The sequence below is a fragment of the Pseudophryne corroboree genome, chromosome 10 (assembly GCF_028390025.1).
Source record: "Pseudophryne corroboree isolate aPseCor3 chromosome 10, aPseCor3.hap2, whole genome shotgun sequence".
NCBI classification, from domain to species: Eukaryota; Metazoa; Chordata; class Amphibia; order Anura; family Myobatrachidae; genus Pseudophryne; species Pseudophryne corroboree.
In genome coordinates, this window is record NC_086453.1 from 234,262,252 (window position 1) to 234,288,889 (window position 26,638).

The 26,638-nt window shown below is 45.0% G+C and overlaps 1 protein-coding gene across 3 annotated transcripts in view; it reads left to right on the forward strand.

Moving 5' to 3' along the window:
• The first annotated feature begins 12,643 nt into the window (after window positions 1-12,643).
• TTLL10 (tubulin tyrosine ligase like 10) overlaps window positions 12,644-26,638 on the forward strand; it is a 388,939-nt gene continuing 374,944 nt past the window's right edge. For 2 of the 3 annotated variants that reach the window (XM_063943155.1, XM_063943157.1), the window contains exon 1: window positions 12,647-12,766. The gene's annotated coding sequence lies outside the window, so the exon portion shown is untranslated. Of the gene's footprint in view, window positions 12,767-26,638 lie in introns of all 3 variants that reach the window. The other variant, XM_063943164.1, reaches the window with a different exon arrangement.

Below are 26,638 nucleotides of genomic sequence, written 5' to 3' on the forward strand. Positions count from 1 at the left end.
TCTAGTGCTTGACATGTTTTGTCTATGTGTAATTTATGTGTTGTATGAAATATGTGTTGAATATCTTTGTGGCTTGTCTGTGTGAATGCGTATGCTACCATATATCGCTGTGCACGCTGCGTGTATGCGTACACACAGAGACCCATCTGTTTGGAGTTTGTATGTGGTGTGTATGTAATATTTTTGACTTCGACATTGGCGACTTCAATAATGTTATAGACCCTGTCCTGGATAGATTTAGTTTGTCTTCTACTAATCTTACTGTACGCCAAAGTAATTTTGTATTGCTGCTGGAAGGTTTGCGTCTGTTTGATGTATGGAGAGTATGTTACCCAGGTATATGTCAATATTCTTGTTCTTCCACCATATACTCATCCTTTTCCAGAACCGACTTAGCTTTAATTACTAAATGTTTATTTCCGAGAGTTACAAATGTCCAAGTTGACACTAGGATATTTCAGACCATTTGCCGATAGTTTTGAGTTTGGATGTGAGAGATAGCAGAGGCCAACTATTTTGGAGGTTTAATTGCTCTTGGCTGAAACAACTGGGCACTGGAGCAGAGCTGGATCAGATGTGGAATAAGTTTCTGGAGTAAAATAAGGGTTCAGCGTCCGTCCCTGTACTCTGGGATGCTTTTAAGGCATATTTACATGGAACACTGGTTAAGGCGATGGCAACCTTAGAATCTGATTATAAACATCAAGAACAGGAATTAGAGGCAGCATGCAGAACGTTAGAAATACAGTATCTAACTGTTAGTCTTAGTACTACCAAGGAGACAAGGTTGCATGCTCAAGCTGAGTTGCGTAATTACTTAATACATAAAGCTAAATATTATCTTCTTTACATACAACACACTTACTATGCAACTGGAGATAGGCTCGGAAGTTTTATGGCAAAACTGGCAGGAACTGATAGGGTCTCTAATATGATGACAGCTATACTTCCGAAAATGTGACCCATTCAAAGACTACTGAAATTGTGGAGGAGTTTATAACATTCTATAAAAGTCTATATAGTTCCAGCTTAGTATATAATAAATTCTGGATTACATAGATAAGATTTCTTTGCTTTTATTATCTGCTGAAGCAGCTGAATTTTTAGACTCTCCCCTGACACTAACTGAACTAGAAACTGCGATTAAATCATTCCCTGGAAGGAAAACCCCTGGGCTAGATGGGATTCCATTAGAACTATACAAAAAGCATTTAAGTTTTTATGGCCCCAAACTTCAAACAGGAACCTTGCCCAATTCTATGTCAGAAGCCCTAATTATTGTCCTGTTGAAACCAAAGACCAAGAAAAAGTAGAATCTTATCGCACAATTTCCCTGCTAACTACAGACATCAAAATTTTAGCTAAAATATTGGCAACTAGATTAAGTTCAGTGATCACACAACTAATTCATGAAGACCAGACGGGATTCATGCCGTGCTGGTCCATTCTACTTAATCTAAGATGCCTTTATACTCACAGTCCCCTTGCGTGGACTCCTGCTCCTCAGTTATTGTCTCTCTTGATGCTGCTAAAGCATTTGACTCGGTGGAGTGGGAGTTCTTGTGGGGGGTACTGGATAGATTTGGTATTGGACCAAAGTTTATAAGGTGGGTCAAATTACTTTATTCGGCTCCCACAGCTCTAGTCTCTGTGAGCGGACATGTGTCTTCGGCCTTTCCCCTGAAAAGAGGTACGAGACAGGGTTGTCCTCTGTCTCCAATCATCTTCGCTATTGCAACAGAGCCATTAGCTTGTATTATTCTGTCCTCCCCGTGGGTGGCGGGTTCCAGCTGGGCAGCAGGATGGACAAAATCGCTCTATTTGCAGATGACATTCTATTATTTATATCTGATTATTCAAATACTATGAATCATGTTTTGGATATTTACCTATGGTGGATATTATGGATTATCCATTAATTGGGATAAATCTTGTATCCTTCCTTTCAGAGGCTTATGTCCTGCTGACCCAGTTGGAGCTCTGCCACTTTGTTGGGTGGACTAACTTAAATATCTGGGTATTTGGGAAACCAATAAATCTTCACAATTTATCACATTAAATCTACACCCAAAATTAGATTATTTGCAATCACATATTGGAGTGTGGGGGAAACTACCACTTACTGTCACAGTTAGAATTAACCTCATCAAAATGGATGCACTACCTAAATTACTTTATATTACAACATTCCCCTATATATCTTCCTCAAAAAATATTTGATAGGATTGATGGTCTTTTGTCTTCGTTGGTTTGGTCTAATCGCGGAGCTGGAATTAAATTAGATACTTTGACAAGATCTTGTGACTCGGGTGGTCTGGCTCTTTCTAAATTCAGACTATATTACTTGGCAGCTCACTTGTCACATATGATACCCTGGGTTAATGATGCCAATGGTGTTAATTGATATCTCAACTTTTGATTAACAAACGTACTGGTCTCAGCCCAATACAGTTATTATTGAGCTGTTATGTGGCTGTTCTTGCCATGCCGCTTGTTAAGCAAGCAATCATGATATGGAAACAAGTTCATCACATGTTGCAGGGAGAGGGTTGGGATACTGACACACCTTCGACTTATACTCGTGCCTATCATGAATTTGTTTCTCAATTGGGTCAGTATGGGGGTGCTGGGGTATATGATCAATTGGTCAGTTATACTTATGGGGAACTTTTCAAACTTTTGAACAATTACATACAGACTTTTTAATTTGCCTGTGTCACACTTTTATCGATATCTCCAGTTTCGTCACGTATGCTCCTCTCAGTTTGGCACTTCACCACCCACACTCCAAACCTCTCCTGGAAATTCACTCTTAATGTCCACTAGACAATACAGAGCCATTCTGTGCTTTAGTCTGCTCTGCTCAGTGCCCATCAAACTGGAACACTCCCTTGCCTAAAATCCAAATGGGAATCTGATTTAGGACCTATCTCTTCAGATATATATCGGAGGAAGCCTTGGGAGCATCTCGTACGGCAACCACCTCTGCTTGTTTCCAACAAATACATTTATTCATCTTATATCGATTATATATCACTCCAACCCAATTATCTAGAATAGGAGGAAGAAGTGATTCTAAATGCCCAAAATGTGATTCGTTAGATGGTACCTTTTGGCATTTGCTATGGTCTTGTCCTACGGTGAGGGCCTTTTGGCAAGCAGTGATAAGGATAATTATTTCTACGGGTATACCATTGGATATTCTTAAACCTACTTTATGTATCCTTGCAGTAATTGATGAAGAAATATTAGATGCAAATTCTTGACGATATAATGTTAATCCATGTGCTCTTGCGAAAGTGTTGGTAGCACGATACTGGATGGCACATATGGGCCCTAATGTAAATTCATGGATACCCCTGGTGAATTCAGTGGTGTCACATGAAAAGTTTGTATAACATCTCCAGAAAAGGGCCTTCCTATATCTATGGAGTAACTCAGTTTAGTAAAAAGGTTAAATATAATATATAATACAGTGTACTAAGCTATATGCAACTCCAAGTTAATTTAAGTAGGGTGTCCATATTGTCCCTTTTACCTGGGATGCTCATGGATTATACAGGTTCTGTGGCTGGCTGACTTTAAGCCTACATTTCAGATGGTTTTAATCAGCCACAGAACCTGTGTAATCCATGAGTGTCCCAGGTAAAAGGGATAATCTGGTCACCCTAATTTAAAGATAGTATAGATTGAGTAGATATGTATCCATATTTCATATTAGCATTTCATCTATGATAAATGTTCACTGTTAACCACTGTTAACTACCCAATACTCTAACCTGAAAAGAATGAGATCACACCAAGGACTGTATACATATTTTCTATACATTTGTTTTTATTATGTAATTGTTTGTTTATGCATACATGATATGTTTTATACCTTCTGATGTAACAAAGCATTTGAAACCAAATAAAAATTACTGAGTTAAAAAAAATATACACTTATTTGGTATATGCCTCATATATGCCTAGAACCTGCTTCTCTCTGTTACAAGATCCATGCTGCTGCTGCTGCTGCTGCTGATGATGATGATGATACACACGATGGAGCTTGCTTATAAGCAATTAAGTAATTGAAATGTTTTTGGGGTAAACTGAAACCACTCTGCATATGTCTTCACACTAAGGGGTTAATCATATTAAATATTCTGCACTTATGGTACCGTTAGACTCACAGATTTTTGTATACAGCCCTATAGGGCTACGTACAAAAATCAGCAATTCTGGGGTAAAATCAGGCGCGACTGGGGGCGTGAATGGCGCCGTTGCTGGCATTTCTACGTAGCTGCGACGGCAACTCACTCCCTGCACGGTTACTTGGAGTGACCTGTAAGGGGGGAAATCACACTGAATCCCCACGAAGGGTGCGAGTTGCCATTGCAATTGTCATTGCAGCGGTATGTAAATGCTGAAACGGCACATGAACTTGCACCACTTGTGGCCCCTTCTAGTGCCATACTTGCACATTTTTGCTTGCAACCCTATGGGGTATCTACATTTTTCAATGTAGGCTCAAATGTCTAAAAACTCAATGGCTAACTATTGCTGCCTGTACTACACTAACTCACCCATCACTGAGCATTGCACAGATCACCATTCTTAACAGAGAGCATCAGTGACCATCATACTAAACAGAAAGCAGTGACTGCAGTTGATTGCAGGGAGCTTCAGTGACCACCATATAATGCAGAGAACATCACAGTGACCACAAGATAATGCAGATAGTATAACAATAATTGCATAAAAAAGCATTGAACATTGCAGTGTCCGCCGTATAATTTAGAGAACATCACAGCACCATCCAGATAATGCAGAGCGCTTTGCAATGACTACCATATAATACAGAGATTATTGCAGGGACTGACATATTTTGTAGAGAACATTGCAGTGACCACCATATAAAACAGACCATCTGTGACTGCCATATAATGTAGAGAACATCACCACAGTGACCACCATATGATACAGAGAACACGGCATTTATCACCATTTAATAGAGAACATTGTAGTGATCGCCATATAATACAGAGGCCATCGGTGACAGCCATATAATGCTGAGTGTCACAGCAACCACCATATAATGCAGAAAGCATCACAGTGAACGCCATATAACATAAAGAGCATTGCAGTGCCCACCATATAAAGCAGAGATTATCACTGTGACCACCATTTAATACAGAGATCATCTCAGTGACATCATAAAATACAGAGCGCATCACAGTGACCACCATATAAAACAGAGAGCATCACTGTGACTTCCAAATAATTCAGAGAGCATTGCAGAGACCACCATATAAAGCAGAGAGCATCAGTGACCACAATATATTACAGAAAAATATTGTGTTGACTACCATTTAATGCAATATCATGTTGACCACCATTTAGAGCATTATAGTAACTGTCATATAATACAGAGAGAATTACAGTGACCACCAAATAATACAGACAGCACCACAGTGAGCACTATATATAAAGCACAGAATTGCAATGACTGACATATAATAAAGATAGCCTCAGTGACCACAACATAACACAGATAACATTGCAGTGACTGACAAATAATTCAGAGAGAATTGCAGTGACCACCATATAATACAGACAGCAACCCAGTTACCACCATATAATACAGAGATTGTCACAATGCTAGCCATATAATGCAGAGAGCAATGCAGTGACTGTTATATAACACAGATACTGTAATATGAATACACCGCTCACTCACACACATACACACAATATTACCACACACATCACACACACATTAATGCACCACCTCCCCCACAAACAGTATTAACCCCCCATTCCCCATAAAAAAAACAGAAACAAAACAAACAAACAAACTCCATTGCATAAATTTATCACCCTAGATAACATAAAAGCATTATTTACAACTCCACTGGATCTTATGTGCCCAGAAGGAGTATCTGTTTTGCCTCGTCCCTGTGGAGCTCAATAGTGTACTGCAATGTGGAAGTACTGTCCCACCAAAATCAGGATGGTTGGGGGGTATGTTACTGAACTAGACATCTAAAATCTGACATGCGAATGCATGATACAGCTCACTTCTTCTTTTGTATATTATACTGTCAAACACAGTAACTGTGTGGTAACACATCGCATGGTTGTACCAAGTACAGTGGTGTGTGGCTACAGGGTGCTGATCACTAATACCCCTTTCACACCAGCCTATTTTCCGGGGATGATCCCGGCAACAACCCGGGTGTAGCGCTGGTGTGAAAGGGTCCAGGGACAGAATCCCAGGAACCATGCCCCTGCATCTCAACCCTGCTTTCTTCCAGGGTTGGTCCCGGGTTCTTCCCGGGACCCTGGCCAGTATGAACGGTGCAGGGACATGTCCTGCCTTCCCGGGTTGCCTTTGCTGATGCTAATTGGCTATTCAGGGCACTTCCTGGTGTTGTGATTTTTCAGAGGCGCGCAGAGGCATCACACAGCGTGGAGGCAGGTACTTTGCAGCTCTGTGGTACAACAGACCCCCGCAGCGCTTTTTAACCCCTGCAGCCCTGCAATGTCTTGGACAAATGAGGAGGTGAGCTTTTAAGCATTAGAGGGGAAGAGGAGATCAGGCACCAGATCACAGGTACAGGTACTGTAAAGGATGCCCAGATATACCACAACATAGCGAAGACCCTGGCCTCGCGGGGCATCATCCGTTGCCAACAACAAGTGGTGAATAAACTGAAAACACTAAAAAAACAGTTTAACCGCATCCATGACCACAACCGGAACAAAAGTGGGGCTGCAAGGCGCAACTGGATGTTTTATGAGCAATGTGCATCAGTTTTTGGCAACACTGCGCTCAGTGACCCCATCAGCCTGTCATCCTCCAGCTCTGCCACTCCCTCACCCTTTGTGGCTGCTGAGGAGAGTGAGTCCAGCATGGAAAGTACCCAATGTGGGCGAACAACATCATCCCCCATACTATTTGAAGATGATCCTATCCACCCCGATCTGGACTCATCCGCCAACCCGACTGAAGACAGTTTACCCGGCAACAGTGCGGACGCTATGACTGTCCAGGAAACAGATGTGGGCGCGGCCCTCCAGGCAAATCCCCCTGTGATGCGCACCAATAGTAAGTATTTGTCCTTGCTTACCATTACTTCTGTTCTAAACACCCGCATTCCAATAAACATGAATTCTGCACTATATGCCCCCATAACCGCCCGCCATATAGTTCCTGTCGCAGTGTGTATCTAGTGCAGGTGGGAGGATGCCACAAACACGTACGATCACATCACTGCTTTTTCTTATATGCCCTTTTTTCCTTCTTACTCCCCTTGCAGTATTTTCAGTTCCCAAACGGAAATGCAAAGTCAACAAAGTGGAGCTTGCTGCACGGGCAATGACAAAGGTGCTGGTTGAAGAACTGCGCGACATGGACAACAACATGCAGCAACAGGAGGATGCCCGCCAACTCCGTTTTATAGAGGCGGAAAGAGAGCTGCAGCAATCCTTCATAACGCAGATAATGGGACACCAAGAACGCATCTTGTGCGACTACCAAGACCGGCAATTTCAGTTCCTGGAACGCATCTTGCCTCGCATTCAGGGTACCCATATGTACCCAGCTATCCAGGCCCCTCCTGTCCCCGAGCAAAGTTATCCTCCGTATTCTAGAGGTCCCTACTATGACCCCCCTAACCCAAATCCATCTCCAGATTACAAAGTGTATAGACAATTGCCATAGGCAGTGTATGCCTAGGACTGTGTATTTAACTTTGATAGTTTGGCCCAGTTATATGCTCCCAATTTTCATGTTTGGAAGGGGGGAAGGGTGGGATTGGGTTTTTGGGGGATTTTATATTAATATGTTTGCTATGTATTCACCACGTTATCATTTTATGCCAAGCTTTACTATATATATATATGCCTGTGCATTTAACCGATTGGTTTTGTGCAATTAAAACAAAGGATAAAACAGTGCAAACTTTTTGTTCATGTAAAATTGTAAACATTATGAATTATTTTAACATCTCGTTAAGGTTGGTACAAATGGCTTCCCTAATGAGTTCGGCACTAGAGGAATGTTGACCACCAGACACCTCCAAATCTACACTAGAGGGTGTCACTTCAGGGTCCTTCACAGTCCACTCCTCTGGAAACTGTTCCTTCTGCAGTTCACATATGTTGTGAAGGACACAGGAGGCCGCTACTACATGGGGCATAAATTTGAGGTCAACATCATTCCTCTTCATGAGGCAGCGCCAACGTCCTTTCAGGCGGCCAAAGGCATTCTCCACCACCATCCGTGCCGAACTCAGAGTGTGGGTATATGCCACTTGGATGGGAGAAAGCTGCAAATGCTGGGTGTATCCCTTCATTAGCCAGTGGCGTAAAGGGTAGGCTGCATCCCCAATGATGTGGACTGGGATGTCCACCCCATCCACTGTCTTTGATTTCTGAAAAGAAATACAAGAGTATGAGTATCACTTGATTGCTGAAACAGGTATGGGGGTGAAGCAGGTGACAGCAATCTACAGGGACTCCTATTTCAATAAACCTTTTACAAAGAGAAACACTACAGGCCACACATATTCCATCACAACTGACAACCAAAAGTGAAATCTGGCAAACCCTTTAAATAAACATTGGAGGGGGTGGGGGGTGTGAATAATAAATATATATATATATATATATATATATATATATATATATTTATTTATTTATTTTACCTCTCTGGGAAAAAGCCATCCAGCCTGCTTGTCCTCCGCAATCTTGTACAAATCGGAGTTGGCAAGAACACGAGCGTCATGTGCTCGCCCAGGCCAGCCAATATATACATCAGTGAAGCTAAAAGAAATTTTTTAAAATTTTTTAGAAAAAATAAAGGCACACTGCATTTAAAAAAAAAAAAACACTGACAAATTTACTAACCAGTATTTATGGTCAACCACAGCCTGTAAGACAATGGAATGCCATCCCTTGCGGTTATAATAATCCGCCGGGTTGTCACATGGGGCAATGATGGGGATATGGGTCCCATCGATGGCACCGGCACACTGAGGGTACCCACGTTGCACAAAGCCTTTGATGGTGTCATCTAGGCGCTGCCCTTGCGGTAAGCAGATAAACCTTTTGTATAGTGTATCCAGTATAGCCTTCGTCACCTGGTGTATAACACTGCAGACAGTGGAGATCCCAACACCGAACAAACAGGAGATTGTGCGGTACTCTCCTGGCGTAGCATACCACCACAGCGCAATCACCAACCTCCTCCTTGGCAGGATGGGTGTCCGGTAGTGGGTGGTCTGCATAGTAAGTGCAGGGGTGAGTAGGTCCAGCAGGTATTGGAACGTTGGACGTGACATGCGAAAGTGGCTCATCCACTCCTCATCTTGATAAGCCTCCACAGTCTCCATGAAAACATCACCATGAGGGCGGTCTCTGGTCCACATTCTTCGCTCGGACGCGGTACTAATTCGCATAACAGAAGCCAGAGTCTCCGAAATCAGGGTTCTCCTCCTGCGCAAATCCTGGCGCCGAGTCCTGGCCCTCTCTGCCAAAAATAAAGCTCTCCGCCTCCAGGTAGAACTCTGCACTATAGAGCACAAAGTCAGAAGCTGCATCAGACTCTCACTTGCTGGGTCAAACAGCAGTAAAGCCCAAACAATCAGGAACACAGGCATACACAGTGGTACTCCGTCGGCCATGATTGCTGCAATGAGGTGAGCAGGCCTGCCCTCCCTTCCTCTCTCCCTCCCTCTCTGTAATGACCTCATATTTCTGGGCCATAAAAAGGGCCATTTCTAATGACATTCTCATAAAATGCAGGGCCATCCCGGGTTCAGTATGAAAGGTGCCGACCCGGGATGTCCCGGCTCCAAATGCTGGTATAAACGGGGCCCAACCCGGGAATGTCCCTGCATGATCCCGGGACCGAATTCCTGGGATAGACCCTGCATTTTTGGTCTGAAAGGGGTATAAATCTTCCCCCCCTCTGGATTTGCCTAAAGATTATCTGTAATTGGGCCCTGCAGATCCCTTGGGGCGCCATATAAATAAAGCATAATAATTAGAGATGAGCGGGTTCGGTTCGTCGAGATCCGAACCACCCCGAACTTCACCTATTTTACACGGGTCCGAGGCAGCCTCGGATCTTCCCGCCTTGCTCGGTTAACCCAAACGAGGCCGAACGTCATCATCCCGCTGTCGGATTCTCGCGAGATTCGTATTCCATATAAAGAGCCGCGCGTCGCCGCCATTTTCACTCGTGCATTGGAGATTGAACGGAGAGGATGTGGCTACGTTCTCTGCCTGAAAAGCTCCATACCTGTGCTCAGTGTGCTGCAAATATCTGTGCTCAGTGTGCTGCAAATATCTATGTTTTCTGCCTGAAAAGCTCCATGTCTGTGCTCAGTGTGCTGCAAATATCTGTGCTCAATATCTGCTGCATTGTTGTGTGACCAGTATATACTATATATATTATATATAGTAGTAAAGTGCAGCATTTTGGTGACCACCAGTATAGTAGTACAGTACAGTAGTCCATTGCTGTATCTTGCAGCTCCGTGTCACTGCAAGTATCCATATCTGTGCTGCATTGTTGTGAGCAGTATATATAGTAGTACAGTGCTGCATTTTGGTGACCAACAGTATATAGTAGTACAGTACAGTAGTCCATTGCTGTATCCTGCAACTCCATGTCACTGCAAGTATCCATATCTGTGCTGCATTGTTGTGAGCAGTATATATAGTAGTACAGTGCAGCATTTTGGTGACCAACAGTATATAGTAGTACAGTACAGTAGTACAGTGCTCAGTGTCAGTGCTGCATTGTGGCATACCTCCCAACTGTGCCGATTTTCGCGGGACAGTCCCGTTTTTTTGGGACTGACCTACTGTCCCACCCGCGGGCCGCAGTGTGTGTGTGTGTGGGGGGGGGGGCAGTTGGGAGGCTCTGTCTCTCGCTTAGCAGAGCAGCGGTGAAAAGACGCTGTGCGCATGCGCACAGCGTCTATTCAGTGGAGACAGGAGGAGAGGGGACATGCCAGCTGCTCACAGAGCGCTGGGCATGCCCCCTCAGTGACGAAAATGGGGCTTGCGATTGCGGGTCCTCCGTGAAGCCACGTCCCCTTTTGCACAGGTCACACCCCTTTTCTGGAAGCGCGCGCGGCTTCGCTGCGCGTGTGTCCCTCCTTGGGCCAGGACAAAGTTGGGAGGTATGTTGTGGTGACCAGTATACTACAGTACAATAGTCCAGTGCTGTTCTCGCTGCTCAGTGTCAATTCTCCGTAGTATCATCAGTGCTCAGTATAATCAGTGATTGATCAGTATAATCAATTCTCAGTATAATCAGTGCGCTGTTAGACGTGCGCCCGTTTTCCGCCATTAGTGCATTGGGATTTAGACAATTGATGAAGTTATTGTGTCCCTGGTACAAAATCCCATCTAGATTTCACTTCACTAGGCAGGAGATAGCGAGATTTTACCAATTAATATCAGTGATTTATAATTAATTATTAATTACAGTGATCTTGCCAAATGATTCCAGTGATTTTGTCATTTTCTTCCAGTGATTTGGACCAATAATACCATTGATTAGAATTTAGAACAAATTATTCCTGTGATTTTGTCATTTTCTTCCAGTGATTTGGACCAATAATACCATTTATTAGAACGAATAATTCCTGTGATTTTGTCATTTTCTTCCAGTGATTTGGACCAATAATACCATTGATTAGAACGAATAATTCCAGTGATTTTGTCATTTTCTTCCAGTGATTTGGACCAATAATACCATTGATTAGAACGAATAATTCCTGTGATATTGAGGTGTTTGTGTCGCTTAGCTTAGCCATCCAGCAACCACAGTGCACCTCTTTTTCTCTTTTCTTTGCAGCATGTGCTGTTTGGGGCCAATTTTTTAAAGTGCCATCCTGTCTGACACTGCAGTGCCACTCCTAGATGGGCCAGGTGTATGTGCCGCCCTCTTGGGTCACTTAGCTTAGCCATCCAGCGACCTCGATGCAAATTTTAGGACTAAAAATAATATTGTGAGGTGTGAGGTGTTCAGAATAAACTGGAAATGAGTGAAAATTATGGTTATTGAGGTTACTAATACTATGGGATCAAAATTACCCCCAAATTCTATGATTTAAGCTGTTTTTGAGGGGTTTTTGGCAAAAAACACCCGATTCCAAAACACACCCGAATCCAAAACACACCCGAATCCGACAAAAATTTTTAAGGGAGGTTTTGCCAAAACGCGTCCGAATCCAAAACACGGCAGCGGAACCGAATCCAAAACCAAAACACAAAACCCGAAAAATTTCCAGTGCACATCTCTAAATAATAATAATAATAATAATAATAATAATAATAATAATAATAATAATAATAGTTTACACAGATACTCCCACTGTCCTGACTTCTGTGACCAATGTTAATTTTTTACAAAAAATACATACTGTGTGTGTGTACTAGTGCATACAGTTTGTGTCCCTGCTGCTGCTGCTGCAAGCATGCAGGAGAAATGTTTAGGTGCATACAAAGGCTATAACAGCAGAGTGAACGGACACTGGGACTTCATGTTGTAGTTGTTGTTGCCCCCATACAGTATGGTTTCCAGCCAGCAGTTGCTAGGGAACAGACTGTTTAAAGGGAACGGGGGATGGGGCTGTAGACAGTGATCCACCTTGTCAAGCCAGAGTTGTGGAACACCCTTTGGTGTCCTGGCAACCAAAAGCTGCCTCTGTGACATAAAATATGACTTCCTGCATTGAACGAATCATTCACTGGCAAACAGGTAAAGCCATGTTAGTGCTTGTGGGGACAGAGTGCCAGGAGTACAGAGATTTGGGGGAGGGGGCAACTGCCGCTAAACAGCCTGCTGCTCAGTAGGATCTGCAAGAGTAAGGGGAGAAAATGAAGAGCAACAGCTTGTTTGTCTAGTCCTCCTAATATCATTCATCATTTTTTATATTACACAAATTAAGGAACACCAGAACCAAAGGAGCGTTAAGTAATCTATGTGTTTTGAGATACAGGTAGACTGTGAGCTTTTGAGGCAAGTGGAAAAAAATGCTACTGTTTATCCCACATTTTATTTCTTCCACAAAATTGTTGATTGCAAGCTCATGGAGAATATGAGGCTGCTTGACATGTTATGCAAATTTATTTTATCAGATCAAGTAGAACATACACTGACTGAATATATATATATTAGTACATAATTATACTGCAGGAGCAAATTATAAACTACTACAGCAAAAAAAAAAAGTCAATGGAAATATATTTTACTAATGAACTGTTATTGCAATAATTTTATTATAGACAGATACAAATTTAGCAAAAATACAACACGAAAACCTGTTCTATACAAATACCAACGTACATACTGGTGGTCAAATGTTTCCTTTAATATGTGTTAAACGCTTAGAAATCTGTTTATCAATTAAAATCATTGCAAATGACACAGTACATTTTCCCATGCGCTTATCTTGTGTTGTACTGCCATGCAGGTTTTTGTATGTATACATTTGTGTGACATGCATCAGTACTGATCAGATGTTATGTTCTCCTCAGTAAGAGTACTTTGTAAATGCAATAAGGAGCTAAATTCAGATGCCATCACAACTGAGTCTCATGACACAAAATATTGATGTTCGGTACTCATTAGATTGATAGCCTTCAGCCCTTTGGGGTAGGGAGGGCTACATACAGGAGGCGTCTTTGGAAAAAAGACACCTCCGCTATGCAGCATACATACTGATTTAACGCAACATTGGATCACCATTGCGCCCACCATAGCATCCCTCACCCATCTGTGTAAGGCTGGGTACCTGTGGTGGCTCCAGAGGTGAAGAATTTCAAATAGGAGAGTCACACCAACTGCCATCCCAAACTGACTCACTGGCAGTTGGTGTGACTCCCCTATTTGAATTTTGGCCTGTGCTGCAGCCCCAGCTCTGGAGCCGCCACTGCTGGGTATACACCGTAATGACTTGATGGCGGACCCGCTGTCGCGCAGATGGAGTAGACGATCCAGGCAAGACTGGTCGGCCACTCGATGTGATGGTCAGGACTCAAAGCTGGGCGGGCATTTGAATTTGGCCACCTAGGTGGGACGTCAGTACCAGTAACAAGTGTACTGGTGGTCAGCAGTGCTGCACACCTAATGTGACAGACATATTGGGTATATACATCCACCGACCAACTAACGAACGGCCAATAATTGCCTATTGTTTACCCAGCATTAGCAGTGGGAACTCACCTGCCAGGGCCAGGACGTCTGATCTGACGTTTTTGTAGAACAGTCCCCGGCGCCACTTCCCTAACTCACAAGTGTAGCTTTGAGCGATCATGTAGGACTGGTATGGAAATCATTGGGTTTACATACATCTCTGAATCAGGCCCTCTGTTAGGTGCTTTCTTTGTTGCTTGTACATTTAATGTTTCTTTTTTTTAAGTGTATTTTTACTGATGTTTGTTTTTTTGCACATGAGGAGAGTTGTGTATGTTCTATTGAACCCTAACAAATGCGTATTTCACAAGCAAAACAAATGGTTATAAACATGGTTAAAAATGGGGGTGCAAGCTGTGAGGTACGTATCTTGTACATAAACTTGTGTCACGTGCTACTTGTAGAAACATAACTTGTAGTTGTCACTTTGTATATGCCTGCAAGTGCTGACTGTAGTTCGGATGCATTTGGTGGCGGTGTGGTATGCTCGCTGAACTCGTCACGCTGCGGGCTCGTTGGCGACCTGTGGTCGCCACAGGTTCTATTCCCACTCTATGGGTGTCAAGTGGTAAAATTACCTGATGGTCGGCATGCCGACCGGCAGGATTGTGAGGGGGTGGACTGCAGGGGGAGGTTATGTGACCGTCGGTCTCCTGACCGCCGGTCACATGACTACGTCCCCATTTGCTGGTATTAGGTGCTCTATCCTGGAATGAAAAGCACTCATTATTAATATCATTAATGGGAACACCCTAGGTTATAAAAGTGAGAGCACAGCTACATAAATTACGGTTTGTTGTTTAACTTATCTCATACTGACTCACCTAAATTTAGGTTTAGTTGTTGTTTTTTTAATTAAAATTTATGGTGGAACTCTCTCTTAAAATGGTGTCACGTCTGTTGATGAAATCAACCGTGATATGAAGCAACCATTATTTTCCTTTTATTTTATGTTGTAAAAGAAAACAAACTTCTATATAAAGAAAACACAGCTCTTATAGAACAAAGTGATGACCCTGTAGCGCTTTCCGTTTTTGGTTTCCATTAATAGACCCTGAAAGAGAAATCTGATTTGTGTGAGAAAAAGGAAAACTGGTGTGTCTGTCTATAGATGTGATATCAGGAATTGACTCATTGACCTCTTTCCTGTGATCATATAACACCTTTGTTATATGTATTCCTCTCCATGGGTTCTTTTATTGTATATGTTGGTGCTAATGTCTATTTTTATAGCTAGTTGTACTTGTTTCTGCAGCTATAAAAGCTTGGCAGAATTGAGGCACATTTATGTACTTGGCCATAATAATTGCTCTTCAGCAGCATTTGTAGAATTAGACCATAACATGTATAGGGGTGGGGCTGTGTTACCGATGCCGGGATCCCGGCCGCAGAATGCCGGCGGTGGGGGGCGAGCGCAACAAAGCCCCTTGCAGGCTCGGTGGCGAGCTGCAGTCGCCACAGGTTCTATTCCCACTCTATGGGTATCGTGGACTGTCGGGATTTTCAGGGTTCGGGATGTAGTGGTCAGTATTGTGACCAGCGGTCTCCTGACCTCCGGTCACATAACTGCATCCCCATTTATAGAGGGCCTAATTCAATTCAAGGTTGATTACAAAACAGCATTGTCCTCTAATGGGCAAAACCATGTGCACTGCAGGCAGGGCTGCCATCAGAAATTGTGGGGCCCGGGACTGACAAAATAGGCGGGGCTTCCCCCACACCAGAAAAAAATAAATAAATATATATATATATATTCTAAAAATAAATAAATAAATCCTGCGAACTTATACGTGCCTCCAATAGTAGTGCCGCACCGCTTACACATAATGACCACACACATACACAGATACACACACACACATACCTCCCAACTGTCCCGATTTCGGCGGGACAGTCCCGTTTTTCACGGTCTGTCCCGCTGTCCCACCCGCGGGTCGCAGTGTCCCGCGGGTGGGGGGGCAGTTGGGAGATCCCTCCTGTCACTCGCTGCTTTGAGCAGAGCAGCGGTGAATAGATGATGTGCGCATGCGCACAGCGTCTATTCACGGCAGAGAGCGACAGGGGGCATGACCAGCAGCTCTCACAGCGCTGTTCATGCCCCCATAATGATGAAAACGTGGGCGTGGCTTGCGATTGAGGCACTTGCTGCAAGGCCACGCCCCCTTTCTGGTAGGCCACGCCTCTAAAATCGGGCACACGCCTTCGGCACGCGATAGTGTCCCTCCTCGGATGAGAGAAAAGTTGGGAGGTATGCATATACACACACACACACACACACACACACACACACACACACACACACACACACACACACACACACACACTTTCTCTCTCTTACCCACTCTCCCTAACTTACCTATCACAGGAGCTGTTGCAGAGCATTCTCCTGTGATCTGTGGTAGCAGCCAGCCTGGTCCCGTGTAGCCCCGCCCCCTCCATTCTGATAGCCCCCGCCCCTTTTCATACCCGAGTTCTGACACTGTGACAGGAGGGGGGGAGAGGATGCTGCAAACTTCAGTTGGAAACGTCCCTCCCAAAATGGCTGCCGCCTCAGAGGAGACAGTTATTAAAGATACTGGAGGAGCCTATGAGGCGGCGGCCATTTTGGGAGGGACGCTTACAATTGATGCTAGCAGCATCCTCTCCCCCTTCTGTGACTGTCAGATCTCGGGCACGAAAAGAGGGCGGGGCAAAGCAGCGGGCAGCATGAGCGGCCCGGGCCCTGTTAGAGAGGCTTGTGTCGGGACTACTGTGCCCGCAGCACCCCCTTGATGGCGGCCCTGACTGCAGGTGGGGCAGATATAATATGTGGAGGGAGAGATAGATTTGGGTGGGATGTGTTTAAACTGAAATCTAACTTGCAGTGTAAAAAATAAAGCAGCCAGTATTTACTCTGCACAGAAACAATATAATTCACCAAATCTAACTCTCTCTCTGCACATGTTATATCTGCCCCACCTGCAGTGCACATGGTTTTGTCCATTAGAGGACAATGCTGTTTTGCACTCAACCTTGAATTAGACCCAGACAGAGGTGTAGCTAGGCACTATGGTGCCCGGAGCAAGGGAATGTATTGGCGCCCCCCTCCCCTGTACTGAATTGGGGGCCTAGTCAACATGTGGGTGCATGTTACATATGAAAATAAACAAAATGGAAAAATCTTAAATTGGTGGCAGGGTCGGTTCTAGACCTTATGGAGCGCAGGGCAACAGATTCCTTTGGGTGCCCACCATGTTTAAAATAGGGCCAGTGCATGCCGAAGACTTGCAACAACAATATAGGGGCAGGGCAGTATGGATGGTGTAATGGTTAGCATTACTGCCTCAAAGCACTGAGGTCATGGGTTTGATTCCCACCATGGACCTAACTATGTGGAGTTTGTATATTCTTCCTGTGCTTTTGTGGGTTTCTTCCAGGTACTCCGGTTTCCTCCCATAATACAAAAATAATGGTAGGTTAATTGGCTCCTAACAATAACACTGATGTGTGTGTGTGTGACAGTGGGCAGAGCTCCGGCATTTGTCAGTGTCAGTGTCAGTGTCTCCTACTGTCGCCTCTGGCCTGCCCTGTTCCCTACCTAGTCTCCGAGTCAGTGTGCACCCCCTCTGCTTCTCCTCCTCCTGCTCTGCGGCTGCCAGTACAGTGGCCCACGGGAAGGAGGGGTGGCAGACGGCAGCGCGCCCTCTAACTTTTTTGGCGTTTGGAGCTTGCGCTCCACCGGAGCCACCCTCGCTACACCCCTGGATCTAGAGTATAGTATCTTGCAAAAATGTGAAGTAATTTAGGTGCCAGGGACTGTAATCTAATATACTGCTCATCACCTGATTTGTATCACTCTACATAAGAAAATTAAATGTAAACCAGTGTATGCTAAATTAAGACTGGGTGCATGTTACTGTATGTCCTATTCAGGTGGCGACTGTATAACATAGTCAAGGCAACATGATCATAATACAAATCTGTTACATTTTAAATGCTGGTTTTCAATATATGACAACCTATGCAACATACAAAGTATGCAAAGTATGGTACGGACAATGTGAATCGCATACACAGAAAACGTATTACACAACAGTCTTCATCGTCTCTCTAAACTGGAAGATAGCAAGGGAAGTCGTACTGTGCAGTTGGATAGCATTGAAAACCCTTACATTGCTGAGAACTGATTTCTGATTTGCAGCAGCAATGTACTACAGCAATTCAGCATTGCTCCAGTTTTGGAAAAGCATGTGTCCTTGATCCCTTAAATACACACTTTGAAACCTTATTCAGTTTCAGTTGCAGTATTGGTATCACATGCTGGGGGTCACCCAGTACAGGGCAAGGCTGTCCAGCATGCAAATACCCATCGCTGATTTGTGGAAGTCCCCTGCCTCAGCAGCCAAAACCCTCCACTGTTTCCCACGCCACGCCCACCCAGCACCGAGTTGATGGCCCTGCAACTCTGGGTCGCCGCCCCTTTCTGCCCCACGAACGCAGGTAGAGGCGTTAACAGCAATGCGATGCGATAGCATTACCCTGACCGCGCATGCGTAGAGCGTGACCTGCGTGTACACTATGGCCATAGTTGCCGACTTCTGGGCTGCTCTCTCCGGGAGAGAGCAGCCCGTCGGCTCAGCAGGGGGGGCGGGCAGTGAGGTGACGTGACAGGGGGGCGGACCAGAGGCGGAACGGAGGCGGGCCAGAGGCAGAACGGGGCATGGCTACTGGACCGCGTCATTTAAGCCACGCCCCCCGCTGTGTAATGCCGCGATTACCTGCATTATACAGCAGGGGGCGTGGTTACGATGACGCGATTCAACAAGAATCACGTCATCGCCTGCCCGGACCGCCCTCTTTACTCGTTAAGTGGGCGGCGGGCAGGGGGTGACCCGCGGATATCGGGAGACTTGCCTGCTCTTCCGGGGGGCCGGGAGGGTCACCCGTTTTTCGGGAGCCTCCCGGCCATTCCGGGAGGGTAGGCAAGTATGACTATGGCCTCAAAAATGGGAGAATGCGGTTGCGATGCGACCTGAATAAGGTCCTTTTGCTGCTTCTAATACCCCTTTCAGACATACTCTAAAATCCCAGGTTTTTGTGTGTGAACGTGCATCAGCCCGGGATTTCTGTATGTCTGAACGGTACCAACCCGGGAACACATTCCTGTGTCGGCGCCCCTGCTATTGACCAGGGTTTTTCCCGGGACTTTCGTCTCGGGTAAATAACCTGGGATGAGTGTGAAAGTGATATAAGTAGCAGAGAGAGTTTACCGTCAGCAGTGTTAAATTAGGCATCAAGCTCCAAAAACTTTCCATTTTGAATGGCACAAATGACAGGCTTCCCGACTTTCAGGCTGCTCCCTCCGGGATGATGAATGGCTCAATTACACAAAACATTGTGAAACAACTTTTCTGCATGTACGAGGGGGAGATTGCTAAGTACCCTTGTTTGAAGACAGATGGCGCCACTGACGTCAAACCTTTATATCATCATTTAGTGTCATCTGTCAAACAACGACTGTCAGAATTTCAGATAAATTCATAGTGTACATTTGTTTTGATAGCTGTTGGAAGTGAGCAGGTTTGAGTTTTTTCTAACTATGGAGAAAGTGCAGTACCGATCGGTGAATAGATTCTTGTTTTTGGATAGGAAGACGTGTGAGGAAATCAAAGAACAGTTGGAAACCATTTATGGGGACCTTTCACCTTCGATGACAACCATTAGAATTCAAGCGTGGTCATACATCCATTCTCGATGAAGAGGGTCCAGGTCGCCCAATTGAGGTGACTACCGATGAAATGGTCAACAAAATCCATGATATCGTATTGGTAGACCGGCGAGTGAAGATCAGAGAGATTGTTGAGATCGTAGGCATCTCATTTGAACGTGTTCAGAATATCCTACATGAACATTTGGGCATGACAAAGCTATCGGCAAGATGGGTGACGCGTTTACTCACTGTGGACAACAAGCGAAATCTAATGACCACTTCGAAGCAGTGTTTGGATCTGTTTAAGTGCAATCCGAAGGAGTTTTTGCACCATTTCGTGACTGTTGATGAAACATGGATCCATCACTACACGCCAGAAATGAAGGAACAGTCAAAACAGTGGACTTCACCTAGTGAACGTGCACCAAAGAAGGCGAAGGCGGTTCCATCGGGCGGAAAGGTCATGGCCACCGTTTTCTGGGATTCGAAAGGCATAATCTTCATTGACTATTTGGAAAAGGGAAGAACTATCACAGGGCTTTATTATGCTCAATTATTTGACAGATTCGACGACGCATTGAAGAGAAACGGCGCCACTTGGCGAAGAAAAAAGTGCTGTTCCACCACGACAATGCGCCGGCACACTCGTTCCACATCACCACAGCGAAATTGGTGGAATTGGGCTACGAATTGCTGCTGCATTCACCGTATTCTCCAGATTTGGCCCCCTGGGACTACTTCCTGTTTCCAAACATGAAAAAATGGCTCATGCGGAAAGAGATTTGCATCGAACGAGGAGGTCATTGGCGAAACTGAAGCCTTCTGTATTTTGTAGAGTTCGACAAATACTATTTTTTGGGAGGGCTTGAAATTGTTGTAATATCGTTGGGCCAAGTGTATTGAGCTAAAAGGGGACTATGCTGAAAAACAAATCAAAATTTTCCCAATAAAATATTTTTGTCTTGCCTAACACGGGTACTTATCAATCACCCCTCGTTTAACGAACACAATTCACCTTGATGAAGTGTTCCGGCACTATATTTCTTAATTGTCTCTCTTCAAACTACATTTTGCAATATCACAATGTGCACATATTTTGTGGTATCTGGTTTCTAGGTCGAAAGTCTCTAGGTCGACAGTGTCTAAGTTGACCACTATTGGTCGGCAGTAACTAGGTCGACAGGGTATCTAGGTCGACAGGGTCTCTAGGTTGACATGTTCTAGGTCGACAGGTCAAAATGTCGACATGAGTTTTTTTTCTTCAAAAAAATCTTTTTTTTTGAACTTTTTCATACCGACTGATCTACGCGGACTACGATTGGAAATAGTAACCTGCGCCGACCGCAGCGAGGCACCTTGCCCGAAGCAAGGCGAGTGGATACGGTGTACTTATTGGAGTTCCCGGTCACTCTACGGAGAAAACGACACCAAAAAAACTCTAAAACTCTCGTCGACCTTTTGACATGTCGACCTAGACCATGTCGACCTACAGACCCTGTCGACCTAGTTACTGTAGACCAATAGTGGTCGCCCTAGACCCTGTCAGCCTAGTTACTGTCGACCCTCCATACCACACCCTATTTTGCAATATTAATGAAAGTTAATTTCATACAAACTAATCGCTGTTTTCATAAACAGAATGTAATAGTTTCCAATTTGGCGAAAGTAGAGATTTTTCAGTAATGGTGTTTTACATCTTCTATTATGACCTTAAAAGATCCCTAAATGGGATCCAGGTGTGTAGCTATACCTATGGGGGAGGTGGTGAATATCCCGTGTTGGGTACGGTATCCCGGCAGTCAGGATGCTAGTAGACATAATTACCGGCCCTGGCATCCCAACTGTTTGAAATGCCGACAGGGCTGCAGGAGGCATCTAAGCCTAATCCTTTCATCCCCTTAACCCTCCCTCCCCTCAGCGTAAACCTAACCGACAGTTCCCGCAGTCTAACCCTAACCTCCCCTCCCTGCAGCCCAACTCTAACCCTTCCTCCCAACAGCCTAAACCTAACCTTACCCCCCCCCCCCCCCCCACAGCCTACACCTAACCCTCCCCCCACAGTCCAACCCTAACCTCCCCAGTATACTTCCGTTCGGTATCCCGCATGTCGGGAGGCTGGCGTTGGCATTTTGACAGGTGTCAGAATTCCAGCGCCGGCATTCTGACAGTTGGGATCCCGAGCATCGGGATCCCAACTACATCCCAAAATCCCATTAGAAATGTGAAGCATTTGGACACTTGTTAACTACTGTCATTCTGAATTTTACCAGTAATTACAAAATATTTCCACTCTTGAGTGGAGTATAGTAAATATGTATACATAGTTAAAACAAAGCTGAAAATCCTTCCCCCCAGGTAAAATCCGGCACCTCAGCTCAGTGTCAGTGAAGCCAGATGCAATCTGTGACTGCACTGACTTCACTGTGACTGGCAGTGACTTCCTATTGAAAGTCCTACCTGTCAGTCATAGACACACAAGGCAGTCCCATTGGGAGGTGTTTCCTCCCTCTGAGACTGCCAGACCGTGCTGTGATAAGAAGAGAGCTGGCTTCTTGTAGGAAGCCTCTCCCTGACTTTGGCGCAGCACAATCCAATCCGTCTTCTATGGACTGCAGCCAATTCAGTCCATAGAAGCCGGTGGTTTGTGCGTGCACATTCACATCGTGGTGTCTGCACATGCGCTGGTCCCAGCTCCTGCCATTTCCATTGCGCAGGTACCTGGTCCCGGAGCTGACCATCTCCGGGCTCGGGGCCAAGCGACAGCCCCCCAACTAATTGTGAGTAGGAGCCACTGCTGGTTTCATTATTATATTAAACTTACAATCATCAAATGAGGGTGTATAATGAATCAGTGAAAATAACACATTTGAGCGCGATGTGCGCTACATAGCGAGGTCTAATCTCACCTACTACTCCCTGTGGGAGGCTTTTTATTTATGCTGCAGGCACATCTGCTGTCCCGGCCGGCTCAGTCTCTCCTCGCTTATGCTGGGAGAAGATGTGACCATGGTCCGGGGATACCTCCTGCTGAGAATGAAGAAGCCACCCACGGGGCTCAATATGTGGGCCCCTGCCTAATAGCCATATACAGGGTCGGACTGGCCCACAGGGTACAGGGGAAACCACCAGTGGGCCCCACTGCCTTAGGGCCCATTCCTTCCTCTAGGGATCAGGTTCCAGCCTGTGCACTTGTATTATACATGGTAGATATGTTGCATTATACAATAGTGTATTTCAAGTCTCTGTAGAGGCTGGCCACTCCCCCGTTGTAGGCTGGCCACTCCCATAAATATGGGCACCTATCACTGCATTCCCCCGGTGGGCTCTTTATGCCCCAGTCTGACTCTGGCCATGTAACTAGGTGCAGGAGGAGGGTCAAACCCCAGAAGAGGCCCGGGCCCTGTAGTAACCGCAACCCCTTCACCTACTATAGCCATTCCTCCGAACTTTGCACACTGTAGCCTGGGACGTACTGAAAAGAGGGCTAGGCCTTGGGTGGGAGGGGGTGTGGTCTCTGAGGGGGCATGGCCTTGTGGCACAACCCTGTTTTTACTATTTTGGGGTGCGTGCCCAGTACTCCTTGAGCAACTGGGCAGCCCCCAGCTCACCTACCTGTGCTGTATACATACAGCGCGCATCTATTCAGGGATCACTCACTGTTTTGCAGAAGAGAACAGTGGGTGATCAACAAAGGCTCTCCCATCATCCTGCCATCTGCAGGACACTGTGGCCCGAGGGTAGGACAGCTGGACAGTGTCCGAATAGCGGGACAGTTCCGCTGGAATTGGGACAGTTGGGAGGTATGCTATAGCTATGCTGTTGCCCTAAACTTATTGTTATTCACAACATTCAAAAATAACTGTATATATGTAGAAGGTTTATGAGCTTACTTAAAATAAGTAGAGATCAAGATGTAGTTGTGGGGCAAGATTTCCCCCTACACCTCCAGGCTTTATTAAACAATAAAAAATAATTAAATCTCTCCAAGCAAGTTGATCAGAGAATCAAACTGAACGCTAAATGTTCAAAATCTACACCCCCACCTAAGTCCTAAAATTGTTTGCTGACCTGAAGGTATATTTACTAAAGTGTCGATTTTGTTTGTTTTTGTTCGATTTTATATCAATGTTAAATCGACTTTAATCGATGTTGGGCTTCCAGGGTTAAAACTAGAGATGTGCACCGGAAATTTTTGGGGTTTTGTGTTTTGGTTTTGGATTCGGTTCCGCGGCCATGTTTTGGATGCGGGCGCGTTTTGGCAAAACCTCCCTGAAATTTTTTTGTCGGATTCGGGTGTTTTTTTTCAAAAAAAACCCTCAAAAACAGCTTAAATCATAGAATTTGGGGGTAATTTTGATCCCATAGTATTATTAACCTCAATAACCATAATTTCCACTAATTTCCAGTCTATTCTGAACACCTCACACCTCACAATATTATTTTTAGTCCTAAAATTTGCACCGAGGTCGCTGGATGACTAAGCTAAGTGACCCAAGTGGCCGGCACAAACACTTGGCCCATCTAGGAGTGGCACTGCAGTGTCAGACAGGATGGCACTTAAAAAAATTGGCCCCAAACAGCACATGATGCAAAGAAAAGAGAAAAAGAGGTGCACTGTGGTCACTGGATGGCTAAGCTAAGCGACACAAACACCTCTTTGTAAGGGCTTGTATTTTAAAGTGCTGATTGGATTTGTAAGTGTGAGTTGGTAACAGCAAAAGCAAGGGCTGTAAGCCGAGTGAAAAGGAGGTGCAGTGAGCTGGAACAACTGCAACTGCTAAGTAGAGTATCAGTGCCGCAGGAGAGAGTACTACGGCTGCATAAAAGTGGAGGACCAAGAACAGCACAAATATAGATAAGTATAAGCCAGCTTAATTATTGTATAAGTGTATAAGTGAGATTGTTTGTCTTCTACTTTTTCTTTTTGCTTCTTTTTGAGAGTAACAGGGAGTTAGACCTTACAAACAATATGGGAGGGGCTGTGATTGGGGAACTCACTCAGTGCATGTCGTGCAAGATGTATGCACACCTGGAGCTACCGGCCCAGTGTGATTACATCTGCACGAGGTGTGTGCGAACGGTTGCCCTGGAAGCCCAGGTAACTGATCTAGAGCAAACCGTTACGCGACTGAGGGTGATTAGACAGAACGGTGGAGGATATGCGGGAGGGGTCACTGGTAGAAAAGGATGATGATCAGGTAGCCAGCTGGGTCACAGTTAGAAGGAAGAAAAAGAGGGGGAGGCTCGACATCTCCGAACTATCAAACCTGAACAAATTTGCACGACTGGACAAGGAATTGGAGGATGATAGTGAAGAAATGACGGTGCCGGAGGAGACTGCTCCCTCTAGCATCCAGAGGAGCGGTCCCTCTGGCGCAGTTGGGATAAAAGATAGTGAGGTACCTAGTCAGATGGTGGTGGTAGGGGATTCTATCATCAGGAAGGCAGATAGGGCAATCTGCTACCGGGACCGTGATCGCCATACAGTCTGTTGTCTCCCGGGTGCTCGGGTACGGCACATCGCGGACCGGGTAGATAGATTGTTGGGAGGGGCTGGAAAAGGCCCGGCGGTCTTGGTGCACGTTGGCACCAATGACAAAGTTAGCGGAAGGTGGGATGTCCTTAAGAAAGACTATAGGGACTTAGGAAAGAAACTTAAGGCAAGGACATCTAAGGTAATATTCTCCGAAATATTACCCGTGCCACGCGCTAGTCCAGGGAGGCAGAGGGAGATTAGGGAGGTAAATGTGTGGCTTAGGGATTGGTGCAGGAAAGAGGGGTTTGTGTTCCTGGAACACTGGGCGGACTTCTCAGTCAGGCGCCATCTCTTTTGTCGTGATGGATTGCACCTGACTGAGGAGGGGGCAGCGGTGCTGGGGGGAAGGATGGTTAGAAGGTTGGAGGAGATTTTAAACTAGGAGCCTGGGGGGAGGGTTTAGCTAGAAACTACAGGGCGTGCAGTGAGAATAGTGGGGATGGCGGTAGTAAACGAAATGGGGGAGAAGTTGGGGGGAGGGTAAGAGCAGGCGGTAAGGTTACTAACATGGGTACTAAAAGAGATTTTACCAAAGCACTAACCAATGACGATTACAGGTCATCATTGCTACATAAGGTGAAAGATGTCCCTAAACGCAAGGGAAAATTCTTATCTTAGTTGTATGTATGTAAATGCTAGAAGCATTACTGGTAAAAAGGGCGAACTAGAAATACTTGCAGCAAGCAAACAGTATGATATTATAGGCATTACTGAAACTTGGTGGGACGAATCTCATGATTGGACAGTCAATCTAGAGGGCTATACACTGTTTAGGAGAGACAGACTAAATAAAAAGGGTGGAGGGGTGTGTCTTTACGTAAAGCCGTTTTTAAAACCAGATATACGGGAAGATATTCAGGAGGGTACTGTAGACACTGTCGAGACATTATGGGTAGAAATTGCATGCGGGGAAAAAGGAATAAAAAAGTTAGTATTGGGTGTATGCTATAGGCCGCCTGGTATCAAAGTATCTGATGAGGAATTGTTACTAAAGCAAATTGAAAGAGCAGCAGGAGTAGGAGACATAGTAGTGATGGGAGATTTTAACGATCCAGAGATAAACCTGAAAAACGATTCATGTGATACTGCTAGGGGCAATATGTTTTTAAACACACTTAATGATAACTACTTAGTTCAACTAATTGAGGAACCAACTAGGTACAATGCAATCTTAGACCTGGTATTAACAAACAATGGGGATTTGGTATCA